Genomic DNA, 14,228 nt, shown 5'->3' with positions numbered 1-14,228 from the left:
GAGATAGGGGATCCAGTATTAGAATCGGAATTTAAGAGCTTTGGAGGACTTACGGTCAAATAAGGCAGAAGGGATAGATAACATTCCATCAGAATTTCTAAAATCATTGGGGGAAGTGGCAACAAAACGACTATTCACGTTGGTGTGTAGAATATATGAGTCTGGCGATATACCATCTGACTTTCGGAAAAGCATCATCCACACAATTCCGAAGACGGCAAGAGCTGACAAGTGCGAGAATTATCGCACAATCACCTTAACAGCTCATGCATCGAAGCTGCTTACAAGAATAATATACAGAAGAAAGGAAAAGAACATTGAGAATGCGCTAGGTGACGATCAGTTTGGCTTTAGGAAAAGTAAAGGGACGAGAGAGGCAATTCTGACGTTACGGCTAATAATGGAAGTAAGGCTAAAGAAAAATCAAGACACTTTCATAGGATTTGTCGACCTGGAAAAAGCGTTCGACAATATAAAATGGTGCAAGCTGTTCGAGATTCTGAAAAAAAAAAGTAGGGGTAAGGTATAGGGAGAGACGTGTCATACACAAGAGTGGACGATCAAGAACGAAGTGCTCGTATTAAGAAGGGTGTAAGCCAAGGCTGTAGCCTTTCGCCCCTACTCTTCAATCTGTACATCGAGGAAGCAATGATGGAAATAAAAGAAAGGTACAGGAGTGGAATTAAAATACAAGGAGAAATGATATCAATGATACGATTCGCTGATGACATTGCTATCCTGAGTGAAAGTGAAGAAGAATTAAATGATCTGCTGAAGGAATGAACAGTTTAATGAGTACACAGTATGGTTTGAGAGTAAATCGGAGAAAGACGAAAGTAATGAGAAGTAGTGGAAATGAGAACAGCGAGAAACTTAACATCAGGATTGAGGGTCACGAAGGTAAGGTAAGGAATGAGGAGGTTCTGCGCAGAATCGGAGAGGAAAGGAATATGTGGAAAACACTGATAAGGAGAAGGCACAGGATGATAGGACATCTGCTAAGACATGAGGGAATGACTTCCATGGTACTAGAGGGAGCTGTAGAGGGAAAAAACTGTAGAGGAAGACAGAGATTGGAATACGTCAAGCAAGTAATTGAGGACGTAGGTTGCAAGTGCTACTCTGAGATGAAGAGGTTAGCACAGGAAAGGAATTCGTGGCGGGCCGCATCAAACCAGTCAGTAGACTGATGACCAAAAAAAAAAAAAAAAAAAAAAAAGTAGACACAATGTTACATTTATTTACGTGTAGGGTCAGCTGCCAGAGCATGCACCATTCATCAATTTTCTGTCGGTCATTTTGCGAACAGATATTGTCGTCGCCTTTGCTGCTTTCTTACAGATAAACCGCATCATCTGCGAACAGTCTTAAAGAGCTTCCGACGCCTTCTAATAGATCACTTGTATATATCGAAAACATTAGTGGTTCTACTCAACTTCCTTGGGGAACGCCGTAAATTACCTTTGCATTTGTCGATTTTCTTCCGTTCTGTTAAGTTCCGTTCCGTTTCGTTAAGTTGTATCTGCAAGGAAGTCCAATCGCAAATCTGGTCTGGTACTTGGCAAGCTCGCACCTTTTTCATTGAACGGCGCTGCCAAATGCCTTCTTGCAGTCAAAGAACTCGAATCGACTTGAGTGCCGTTGTCTGTAGAGCTATGGATCTGATGGAGGATCAGAGCGAGTTGAGTTTCGCAATATCTCTGTTTGCGAAATCGATGTTGAGTTTTATGGAGGAGATTTTCGTTCTCGATAAAAGTCATAATTCTTTATCATAAAACATGTTCCATAATACGAATAATTACGAGCATCTGTCCTACGACCTTTGTTTGGAAATGGGAATGATCTGCGCAGTGTTTTCCAGTTGCTATGTATCCTTCGTTGCTCCAGCGAAGTACGATAAACAGCTGCTAGAAGGAGAGCAAGTATTTTCGCATAATCTTAGTAAAATCTAGTCTGGTCCTGACGCCTTTCCGCTACGAAACGACTGTATCTCAATACCTGCGATTTTGATGTTCGTGCGACGGTTGAAAGGAGAAACCACAGTACAATCTTCTGTGGTGAAACAACTCCGGAAGTCCGAATTCATTATTTCGCTCTTTCTCTGTTACCCTCCATTTCGGCGCCAATATTGTTACTGATTTCTCGTAAGACCAAACCACTTAGAGTTTAGTCAGATCCGTTTGCAAAAATTTACTTTCAGAGTCATTGAACCCTTGTCCCATTGCTCACCTTATGCTCATTTCCGTTTCTTCCAGCTCTTGTTTGTAAGCTATGTTTTAACCCCTCCTGAACCTATGATGAAGCTTTCTTTGTTTACATAGAAGTTTTCTAACACAGCTATCAAACCACGGTCAACCTTTCCCACTCCTTAAGACCTGGCCCGGAACATACTTGTCTAAGGCATATGAGCGATGCTTTTCTGCTCCATCCACAGCAGTGAATATTTGTTGTTGACTACACAGGTACTTCGCAATTTGTATCCTGTCACTCTTGCTACACGAAACTATTTCCCTACCTTTCTTAACATTCCTTGACGGGTACTAAAGCAGGCAGTTAGTTCCCTTCTTGCAGTCTGGAAGGCCCTGTCCGCGTCTCCACTGGAATCGGCGTCTTGTCGTCCGGTAAAGGCATCAACCTCCTCACTGGGTTGTTTGTGCCCGCCCACACAGCAGCCACGCCCTGCGCTGACCGTTGTGAGGTCCCATAGCTCCTAGGAGTACCATCTCTGAGAAAGTATCCCATTTTTGGCTCCCCAACAACTCAGTGTCTTTAACTATTCCGCGGGCAACCACCATACTGCGTTAGCTACCATGCTTAAGACACTTAGGCCACCAGGAACAATGCCTAGTATCCACAAGACAACTTCGGGCTTCGTCCATTGGCGTCACCGGAATCAAATCCACCGCACGCCGCTGCTCAGAGCTCAAGACCCGACTGCTCTGTCTGGATCGTCCGCTAGTTAGTCAGTCCTCCAGCTTGAACGCTGATGAGTCTAAGACTCTCCTCCCATCTCTCTTCCCTCTTCATCCGGCTTCAAGCGGCACCCATCCAAGTGCCAGTGCAAGAGGGTGTTCATGCCTCTCGTTTATCTTGGGACAGTGCGCTTCTCTTCGAAAATGTGTCCCGTTCCACCTTTTTGGGGGCGCTCAGGGCGCTAAAATGTCTCGTCCTTTTTTCCTTCCTATTTATTTCGCTTGGTTGAGTATTTTGCGCTACCGGGTGTTTGACTTGAGCTAAGGAGTGCCACTTGAACATCTGGCTCTACATAATTTTTTTTATTCATTGTTAATATTTTGCACTATTGGTAGTACCAATTCATGTCAAGTTATTTTTCGTATTGGAGAAATTAAAACATACGTTGTGCAAATCAACTTTCCTATTACACATGGTGGAAGATCTGACATTGTGAATCACGTTAGCATGAAAAAAAAGATTCATTTGGTGTTCTGTATAGCAATTTCAGTAACAAATTCTGCTGTCGAAAGTGTGTTTCCCTGAATGAACTCTTCTTTGGTCAAATGAAAAAAATCAGAATGAAGGGCGAAACGATAAATACCTTGCTCATTGTCAAAACACACCTCACTGGTGTATCATGTGCATACATCTATGCCAAATTGTCAAAAAATGCATGTCTGTATAAAATACATAAAAGAGGAAAGTACGGTGAAGCATGGAAGAATAATTGTAAAAATCCGTTTGTGGTCATGTGAATGCATGACAGAAAGGTAAACTTCTATCTCTATTAAATTATGCCAGTAGAATTTGTTCCCTTTATTCCTTAACTGCCCCAGGTCTTTTCTACGCATTTTAAAATGTTCTCTCTTTTAGTAAAACGAAATGAACATCCTATTTACATGCATGAATAAACAAAAGTAGAAGAATTGGAACACACAAAGGTTTCAGCTCCCTCCTCCCCACCCAGGATAGTAAACGAAGGAGGACTGCCGATCACCAAAAGAAAAAAATCCCATAACCAGGTCGAGAGACGTATGCTCGGATGTACAGGGGTGGACGAAAATATGGAGCCACTGGATTTGAACAGAAGTAAAGAATCTAGCCAAGCCTGCAGCTTGAGTTGTTGAACCCGAGCACGAACGGTATCCGTGCGATGTCCTCAGCACGTTGCAAGTGCCATTCATGGTCAGAATAGTATTCTATGTAGTTCTGAGTGTATAATGCCGAACCTAAATCAATTCCAATTCGAACATGGCAAAATTGTTGGTGCTGGTATGGTGCATGCTTCCGTAACCACCGTAGCAGAAGTATTTGGTGTTTCAAGAGGCGCCATATCGAAGAAACCACAAAACATGCAGGGAGAGCGGTAAAATACCATCAGTTAAGTCACAACGCAGACGAAAATGTGTGTTGAGTGATCGTGAAGGACAGTCACTGAAGAGGATTGTGGAGAAAAAAAAAGGGGGCTACTGCTGCAGAAGTCACTGCGGAACTGAGTATCGCACGCACGAACCTTGTCAGCACCAAAGCAACAAGAAGGGAGTTCCGTAAGCAGGGAGCTGCAGAGCGAACTGGAATTCCAAAATCGCTCATCAGTGATGCAAATGCTCTTAGCAGGAAATCGTGGTGCCGAAGCCATAAAACCTGGACCATGGAGCAATGGAACTGACTGATTTGGTTGGATGAGTCTTGTTTCACACTGTTTCTAACTTCTGGCCGAGTTTACGTCCCAAGAGTGAAACATGGCGGATGTTTGGTGGTGATTTGAGCAGCCATATCGAGATATTCGGCCCGGTGATTTCTTTCCATGGTACCACTACTGTCAAGGATTATGTGAACATTCTAGCTGAGCAGATCCATTATTTGTTCCCAGATGGTCATTTCTTCACACAGCTAGCATCGTCCAGAATTGGTTTTGTGAGGATGAATTGTCGCATCTGCTCTGATCACCACAGTCACCAGGTCTCAATGTTTACGGTTAACTTTGATGGAAGGGTGCGTGATCGCTATCCACCTCCTCATTGTTACTTTAATTTGCCACTGTTTTCTGGTGTAAGATTTTCTTGCCAACCATAAAGGACCTGTGTTTACCCATTCCGAGATGAATGGAAGCTGTTTTGAACGATAACGGATTTCGTACACGGTATTCGGCATGTTAATGTTTTGTGTTTTCGATGTTTTCATATTTTTGTCCACCCCCTGTATTCGTCACATAGTGAAGACGCTTTAGGATATCAGACTACCCCTTTGCATACAGAAGTTCAGGTGCATTATGTTTCTGGTCTCCATCTATTTCCCTGATTAGGGATATGCCAACCTCTATGCATTCTCATGTGTATTACCTATTACGTCAAAGGGTCCATCATAAATCATCCAGAATTTCTTTGTCTGTTGATTTATTTACTTGAATATCCGTTTGATCTTCACCAAACCTACATATCGCATTTGAAGTCTGCCTCCTGATTAGCCAGTGGTAGCTTATACGGTCACGCTAAGAAAGCATCGCGTTCCTTTGCACCCAACAGACAATAAAGATATCTCACAAGTCTAGATTTATCATTGTGAAAGCTGTTTTGTTTTGTAATAATACACCTATCAACTCTGTACGCAGCCTGCCATCCAAGACATCAGTCACGTTTACGTTCTCATATATTTACTAATATTTATCCTCTCATTCACTTTAGTCCCCACATCTCTCATTCGGCATACCCTCCAATTGTTCGTGACTAAGATTGAAGAGGTGGACGAATGCGAGTTTTACTGTACAGATGGATTCAGGTGTGTCGTCTTTCACTGGGGATGTGAGATCATAAACGGCAGTGTCGTTGGGGTGGAGTTGGTAGGATCCACAGGGAGGTCCACAAAGACTCTAACGTGGTTAGTACTCTTATCATTTATGATTCAAGGACACACAGTGGAACATCAATTTCTGGTTATTCATGGTAAGCACCTTGCAGGGTACTCCAATTTCTCACAATCCTTGGCGATCGCTAAGAACAGCACCTATTGGTCTATATCACAATTACTGGATTCAATGACTCCAGATGACAAGTTACTTATTTTAATTTGTGGAAACAGTTTCTCACTAACAACACATCTACTGTAAGCCCATGAATGAATAGAAACTGATGTTGCATTGTGGGCCCTTGAATTATAAAGAAAAAGAATACTAACCACTTGACATGGATCTCCCTATGGCCCCTAATAAGTTCACCGCATCGGCAATGCTTTTTATGACCTCTGACTCCCAGTAAAAGACGACACGCTTCAGTTTAACTCCAGTAAAACTCATATTTCGTGCACCCTTTACTCGTAACTCAGTAACTGAATGAACTGTCACCTCCATACTAATTGTGGTTGCTTCAGCCAGTAATTCCAGATTGATTAGTTTCTGCTCAAGTTTCTGATCTTGTCCTCCCCTGCTCTGCTCGGCCCTACATTCACTGGTGTCACGCGTTCCTTTTCTTGTTATCACCACTACGCTGCATTTATCCTTTATTTTTCTCTGTCTATGACATTTTGTATCATCTCCACACATTTCTGGTGCTCGGTACTCGCGGCTAAAGACCCCTTACCAATATACATAAAATCTAATAACTCCCTTTAAAGATGTTCGTCTTCAACGTTACTATCTTTAGAGGTCTTCAACTGTAACTCAAGGTGCATACCATTCGTATTCCTATTTTTTCCTCCTTCAGGTACTCTACTTGACTGCTTTCCGGTCCTTCTGCACCTGCCTCAGTTTGGACCTTAATACAGGCATACCTCAGTTTCCTGATAACTGCTGGACATTATGTGAAATCGCCTTTCATTGCCACTGTCGTTATGTCTATACTGAGTATTCCCTTAACAATGGTAGCTTCCGTCACTCCTTTTATTTACTGGCATATGACTTTTCCATCTTATTCTGTTTAGCCCGTAACAACCATTGACGTTTCTAAATCCTTGACTGAATTCTGTAACATGTCCTTCAAACATTCTATATGATCGCTGCAACTTTCCAAAAAAACTGAAACTTCTAACGATGTGATGGTAGCTTCTGTTCGGACCTCATAACTGCCATTCAGGAACCGAACTGCTAATCAAATCTTTTATTTTCTGAGTCCATATATGATAGAAAGCCCTCTTACTACATACAAATCCTTGAATCATATTGCTCATAACCCAGAAGCTAATTCAAAAATGGATCAAATGGCTCTGAGCACTATGGGACTTAACATCTGAGGTCATCAGTCCCCTAGACTTAGAACTACTTAAACATAACTAACCTAAGGACATCACACACATCCATGCCCGAGGCAGGATTCGAACCTGCGACCGTAGCAGTCGCGCGGTTCCGGACTGAAGCGCAGTCGCTAATTCTTGCCTACTAGCATTCTTTTGATCAGTACTGTGAGGGAGAGCTTCAAGCAAGCTGCTTAATTGTTTAAAAACAGTCAGAAGCTTCTACCCGTCAATTAAAGGTTCACCACCCACATGGCTCCTGATGAATGATATCTTCTTGCTTTCATTCTAATCATTAGATAAACCGTCTCCCTAAAATCTTTCAAGAAATCTACAGGCCGAATTAATCCTGCCAAGTCAGTTTTAAAAAGGTCTTGCGTTAGCCAGAACACTTTACATAGTTTTTCCATTTGCTGTACCTCATTCAGACTCCAATACACACACACTGTTCTACAATTTTTAAACTTCATTGAGTCCTTCAGTATACCTTGCATCTAGACCTTCATGCTCCTCTGCACACTGGACCTAGTAAGTAATAATATACCTATAAGTAATAAAAATTAGTAGATGGCGTAACTTACGCCCTTTTATATAATCAAAGCAATTACTTTTGTTGTAAGCACAGTTTACACGCACAAACAAAAACATATTATTGTTCTTATTCTGTGCTCAGTAGAAAGTTCGACGAAAGCATTACAGCAACAATTGCTGATGAGTCTTTCGGACTGTATGGCCATAGTCCTCGCATTACGTCCAGAGCTGCACTGAACATCTTCGGAGAGGCTCCTGGTGACGTTGAGTCTTGCCCACTAACGAGTCGGACGTCGCCATAAATACTGTGCAAAGTGTGCAGGGTCGAGTTTACACTTCATCAGCAGGGATAGTCTTTGTCAGAAATAAAATTTAACTATCGGAAGTCACCTGTCAAGCAAAAAACATATCTATCGATTCTGCGTAGTCACTGGACGTATATCAATGAGTTTCGTGGCTTCTGGACGAAACATCAGGAACTGACAAGTTTCTTCGATCGCGGCCATACATCCCGTAAGACTCATCAGCAACTATGACGTTCAGTCGCGAAAGTCCTCACTGTGATACTGAAAAGACGTTTGATATATTTTTATTTTGGAGTTATTTTATGTTACTTTTTTGTTCAGGAATCTGCGTTTGATATGCCTGGGTATTGAGTCAAACAGAGCTTGGATGGCGTGTACAGGTACAGCTGCCCACGCAGCTTAAACACGATACCACAGTTGAGCAGGAGTAGTGACTGGCGCATTGCGACGAGCCAGTTGCTCGACCACCATTGGCCAGACGTTTTCAGTTGGTGAGAGGTCTGGAGAATGTGCTGGCCAAGGCAGCAGTCGAACATTTTCTGTATTCAGAAAGGCCCGTACAGGACCTGCAACACGTGGTCGTGCATTATCCTGCTGAAATGTAGGGTTTCGCAGGGATTGAATGAAGGGTAGAGCCACGGGTCGTAACACATCTGAAATGTAACGTCCACTGTTCACAGTGCCGTCAATGCGAACAAGAGGTGACCGAGACGTGTAACCAATGGCAACCCATACCATCGCGCTGGGTGATACGCCAGTGTGGCAATGACGAATACACGCTTCCAATGTTCGTTCACCGCGATATCGCCAAACACGGATGCGACCATCATGATGCTGTAAACAGAACCTGGATTCATCCGAAAAAATGACGTTTTGCCATTCGTGCAGCCAGGTTCGTCGTTCACCATCGCAGGCGCTCCTGTCTGTGATGCAGCGTCAGGGGTAACCGCAGCCATGGTCTCCAAGCTGATAGTCAATGCTGCTGCAAACGTCGTCGAACTGTTCGTGCAGATGGTTGTTGTCCTGCATACGTTCCGATCTGTTGACTCAGGGATCGAGACGTGGCTGCACGATCCGTTACAGCCATGCGGATAAGATGCCTGTGATCTCGACTGCTAATGATAAGAGACCGTTCAGATCCAGCACGGCGTTCCGTATTACTCTCCTGCACCCACCGATTCCATACTCTGCTAACAGTCATTGGATCTCGACCAACGCAAGCAGCAATGTCGCGATACGATAAATAGCAATCGCGATAGGCTACAATCTGACCTTTATTAAAGTCGGAATCGTGATGGTACGCATTTCTCCTCCTTACACGAGGCATCACAACAACGTTTCACCAGGCAACGCTGGTCAACTGCTGTTTGTGTATGAGAAATCGGTTGGAAACTTTCCTCATGTCAGCACGTAGGTGTCGCCACCGGCGCCAACCTTGTGTGAATGCTTTTCAGAGCATATCACAGCATCTTCTTCCTGTCGGTTAAATTTCGCGTCTGTAGCACATCATCTTCGTGGTGTAGCAATTTTAATGGCCAATAGTGTATATAATTTTTACCACAACGTCTCCCTATTTCAAATTACAAATCAACAATTTTCGATTAAAATCTAAATTAAACATTGACAGTTTCAGTTTTGCTATAAATGCTGTTTATTCTTAAGTAACAACAGACAGGAGGTTAGTTACGTAGAACAAAAATGTTCTGTAGGTTACCCACCCCTTTATACATTGTCACTCATTGTCTAGACAGTTCAAGGCTTCCGGTTTCTGGGGAAATTTAGTAAGACACTGATTGCATGCTAAGGAAAGCGATATAAATGTAGTGATGCCCGTTAGGTATGGAAAACACACTCACACACACACACACACACACACACACACACACACTCACTCACTCACTCACTCACTCACACACACACACAGAGAGAGAGCGCAGATACGACCTTAACTGACCATAGCTATTAGGAAAACTGACGTAGTCTACGCTTACGTACACTGAGGTGACAAAAGTCATGAATACCTCCTAATATCGCGCCGGAGCTCATTTTGCCAGCGTAGTGCAGAAACTCGATGTGGTATGGACTCTACAGGTTGTTGTAAGTTTCCTGCAGAAATAGTAAGTTCATGCTACATCTGTGACCGTCTATAATTGCGAAAGTGTTGCCAGTGCAGGATTTTGTGCACGAAATGACTTATCGAGTATGTCCCATAAATGTTCGAAGCGTGGCCAAATCATTCGCCCGAATTTTTCGTAATGTTCAACCTTATCACGAACAATGGTGGCCCAGTGACGCAGCACATTATCATTCATAAAAATTCCATCGTTATTTGGGAACATGAAGTTCAAGAACGGTTGCAAATGGCCTGCATCTAGTCGAACATAACCATTTCTAGTCAATGATTGGTTCAGTTAGATCATAGGAACCAGTTCAGTCGATTTAAACATAGCCCACATAATAATGGAGAAACCACCAGCTTGCACAGTGCCTTGTTGAAAACTTGGGTCCGTGGCCTCGTGAGGCCTACGCCACACTCGAAGTCTATCATCAGCTCTTAGCAACTGCAATCTGGACTTATCTGAGCAGGCCACTGTTTTACAGTCGTCTAGGGTCCAATCGATATGGTCAAGTGCCCTGAGAGACTGTACAGGTGATGTCGTGCGGTTAGCAAAGACACAAGTGTCGATCGTTCGCTGCCATAGCCCCTTAACACCAAATTTCGCTACACTGTCGTAACGGATACGCTAGTCGTACGTCCCACACTGGTTTCTGCTGTTATTTCACGCGGTGTTGATTCTCTTAAGGGGAGGTTTACTATCTTTGGCCCGAAAAAAGCACGTCGTTTGAGAATTTTTTCTCGGGACGTGTTACAGATATTAATATCAAATAGGATCAAAATATTTATTGATATTTCCTCTACAAACTGGAATTTTTTCTACCGGAAATGTCGAAGAACAAAGGAGGAAGTGCTTTCGGAACGAAACAAAATTTCGATGTAGACCTCCACGCGCGGTATGTCACAGGTCAGCCGGCTCGTCTGGAATCAAAACTGAGTTGACGTTAGTGAAGTATATAAGATTCTTTCGGAGTTGTACCTCGCTTAAATTATTTGGACCATAGGAAAGAAAATAGTGGCCATTTGAAAAAATTAGGGTTATTTTCTACGATTTTTCGACTTCTTCGGCCAAGTAAAAATATTTACAGTTGATGGATCGGAATATATGTGGTACAACTCCTAGACGATTTAGTTAGCTTCGTCGGAAACAAAGAATCATGTCAATCGGTTAAGTAGATTTCATGTTACCATACCGCGCGGTAAAAAGTCATTTCGAGAAAAACGCGTTTCAAGTTTTGACTACATATAAATGCAATATTATGCACCTCACGTTCAATCTGTTATTCAGGGTCCATAAACTCGTCCTTCGTCTTCCTCATAGAGGGCCTTCTGCTCGATCTGGACCAACCTGCGCTGCTCCAGAGCCGCTCGTACGGCCGGTGACAAGCGGTTTTCGGCCTCTCGAATCCGGTGGTCGTCCGAATGCTTGGCGAACTGCTTCGAATAGAGTCCCAGGGTAACGTCCATCGTTGTCACGGTTTTCATAATTGCTGAATACACTTCGTTGAAGCTGCTCACTGCCAGGAAAGTCGCAATCTCCACAGTCTTCCACCAGAATGCAAATGCTTGAGGGCTAACTTCCAAACACACGCGTTCAAACCTTCATTTGAATTTTGTATGTTTCCTCCCAAGCAACGGTACAATAACTCGACCTCCGAAAGAAAAAAAAAAAAAACTGGTGCTTGAAGAAGGCCGATTTCAGGCAGGTGCATTTTTTGTTCAACCTCGAATACCAATCACTTCCGTTCCGTATTCGGAAAAACCGTTTCAGGGCTGGATTCTAAACACTTTTATGGATCCAAAAATGCAATTTAAAAAAATCGATTTTTTGGACCAAAAGATAGTAAATCTCGCTTTAACTCTATGCAAATGCCGGTGCCCTCGGTTGTTAAGTGAGTGTTGTCGGCCACTGCGTTGTCCTTGCTGAGAGGTAATGCGTGAAATTTGGTATTCTCGGCACACTTTTGATACTGTGCACTCCCTAGCGATTTCAGAAATGGAATGGCTCATGCCTTCCATCTCTCATTCCGCGTTCAGAGTCTGTTATTTCCCGTCGTGCGGCCATAATCTCTTCGTGGAACTTTTCACATATAATGCCTCAGTAGTAATGTCAACTATACCAGTGCACTGCCCTTTTTTACCTTGTGTACGCGATACTACCGCCATATAAATAGGTGCATATCGATACCTGATGACCTCTTTCGCCTTAGTGGCCGCGCGGGATTAGCCGAGCGGGCCCGGGCGCTGCAGTCATGGACTGTCCGGCTGGTCCCGGCGGAGGTTCGAGTCCTCCCTCGGGCAAGGGTGTGTGTGTTTGTCCTTAGGATAATTTAGGTTAAGTAGTGTGTAAGCTTAGGGACTGATGACCTTAGCAGTTAAGTCCCATAAGATTTCACAAACATTTGAACATTTTTCACCGTAGTGCATGTCGGAACTGTGATCACTATCTACACTCCTGGAAATTGAAATAAGAACACCGTGAATTCATTGTCCCAGGAAGGGGAAACTTTATTGACACATTCCTGGGGTCAAATACATCACATGATCACACTGACAGAACCACAGGCACATAGACACAGGCAACAGAGCATGCACAATGTCGGCACTAGTACAGTGTATATCCACCTTTCGCAGCAATGCAGGCTGCTATTCTCCCATGGAGACGATCGTAGAGATGCTGGATGTAGTCCTGTGGAACGGCTTGCCATGCCATTTCCACCTGGCGCCTCAGTTGGACCAGCGTTCGTGCTGGACGTGCAGACCGCGTGAGACGACGCTTCATCCAGTCCCAAACATGCTCAATGGGGGACAGATCCGGAGATCTTGCTGGACAGGGTAGTTGACTTACACCTTCTAGAGCACGTTGGGTGGCACGGGATACATGCGGACGTGCATTGTCCTGTTGGAACAGCAAGTTCCCTTGCCGGTCTAGGAATGGTAGAACGATGGGTTCGATGACGGTTTGGATGTACCGTGCACTATTCAGTGTCCCCTCGACGATCACCATTCGACGGCCAACACCGCGGTTCCTGGTGTGACCGCTGTGCCGTGCGTGTGCTCATTGCTTGTACAGCCCTCTCGCAGTGTCCGGAGCAAGTATGGTGGGTCTGACACATCGGTGTCAATGTGTTCTTTTTTCCATTTCCAGGAGTGTATATCCGGATCCCGCACCAGCTACTGCCGGGTCTGGGTGCTGACGAGTCCTCTCCACTTGTCTCGGTCCTCACATCAGTTTCCTTCCTCCACTTGCTGCCAGGTCACGCCTCTCCTCTCCACAGATATTCTCACTCCCATTTTCCAACGCGTTCTTGGGCGCCCTCTAGGCCTTTTTCCATCCATCTTTAGTTTTTTCATAATTTTGGGGAGTCTGTACCCATGCATCCTCTTAACATGCCCATACCATCTTAATCTCTTTTTCTCAATTTCTTCTCTCATACTTTCTTGTTTAAGGTCCTTTCTAATCTCTACATTCCTTACTCTGTCCATTCTTGTTTTTCCTTTAACTGCGCTGAGAAATTTCATTTCCCGTGCTTGCAGACTGGTCCAGTCCCTTTCTGTCATTGTCCGTGTTTCTCCTCCGTAGGTGACAATAGGGAAGTAATAATTCTTATACATAAGGCGTTTTGCTTTTTCTGAAACTTTCTTATTCCAAATCAGGAGTTTTATCTTTTCGTAGAAATTGCCTCCCTTCTATAACCTCCTCATTGATTTCGTTGGTTATTCTTCCATCCCTAGATATTTCACTCCCTAAATGAGTGAAACTTTCTACCACTTTGAGGGGTTTTCCATTCAAGGTAATGTTTACGTTGATCCTTTTCTGTCTTTCAAATGCCATTACTTCACTCTTTATTTACTTTTAATCAATACCTTTTCATTATTTCCTTCCACACATCCAGTTGTAACTGTACATCTACGCGTTAATCACCCCATATTATCATATCATCTGCAAAAATCATCTTTTTGTCTTTTTCTTTTCCTGTATCTTTAACTGCCCAACTCATTCCCCCCATCACAACATTAAAAAGTGAAGGAGATAGTGAAGTGTCGGCAGAAGTGCCAACACCGTGTTGTTTGAGGAAGCCGAAATGGACGCTATA

General features: G+C 43.6%; 1 protein-coding gene across 1 annotated transcript in view; it reads left to right on the top strand.

Annotated features, from left to right (window-relative positions):
* The window catches only part of LOC124546658 (cytochrome P450 306a1), a 382,827-nt gene that overhangs the window by 40,985 nt on the left and 327,614 nt on the right, over positions 1-14,228 (top strand). The gene's annotated exons all lie outside the window — the stretch shown is intronic.

Source organism: Schistocerca americana, chromosome 1 (genome assembly GCF_021461395.2).
Source record: "Schistocerca americana isolate TAMUIC-IGC-003095 chromosome 1, iqSchAmer2.1, whole genome shotgun sequence".
Classification (NCBI taxonomy): domain Eukaryota; kingdom Metazoa; phylum Arthropoda; class Insecta; order Orthoptera; family Acrididae; genus Schistocerca; species Schistocerca americana.
Note: the sequence above shows the minus strand (reverse complement) of the source record. Positions and strands in the feature narration are given on the sequence as shown.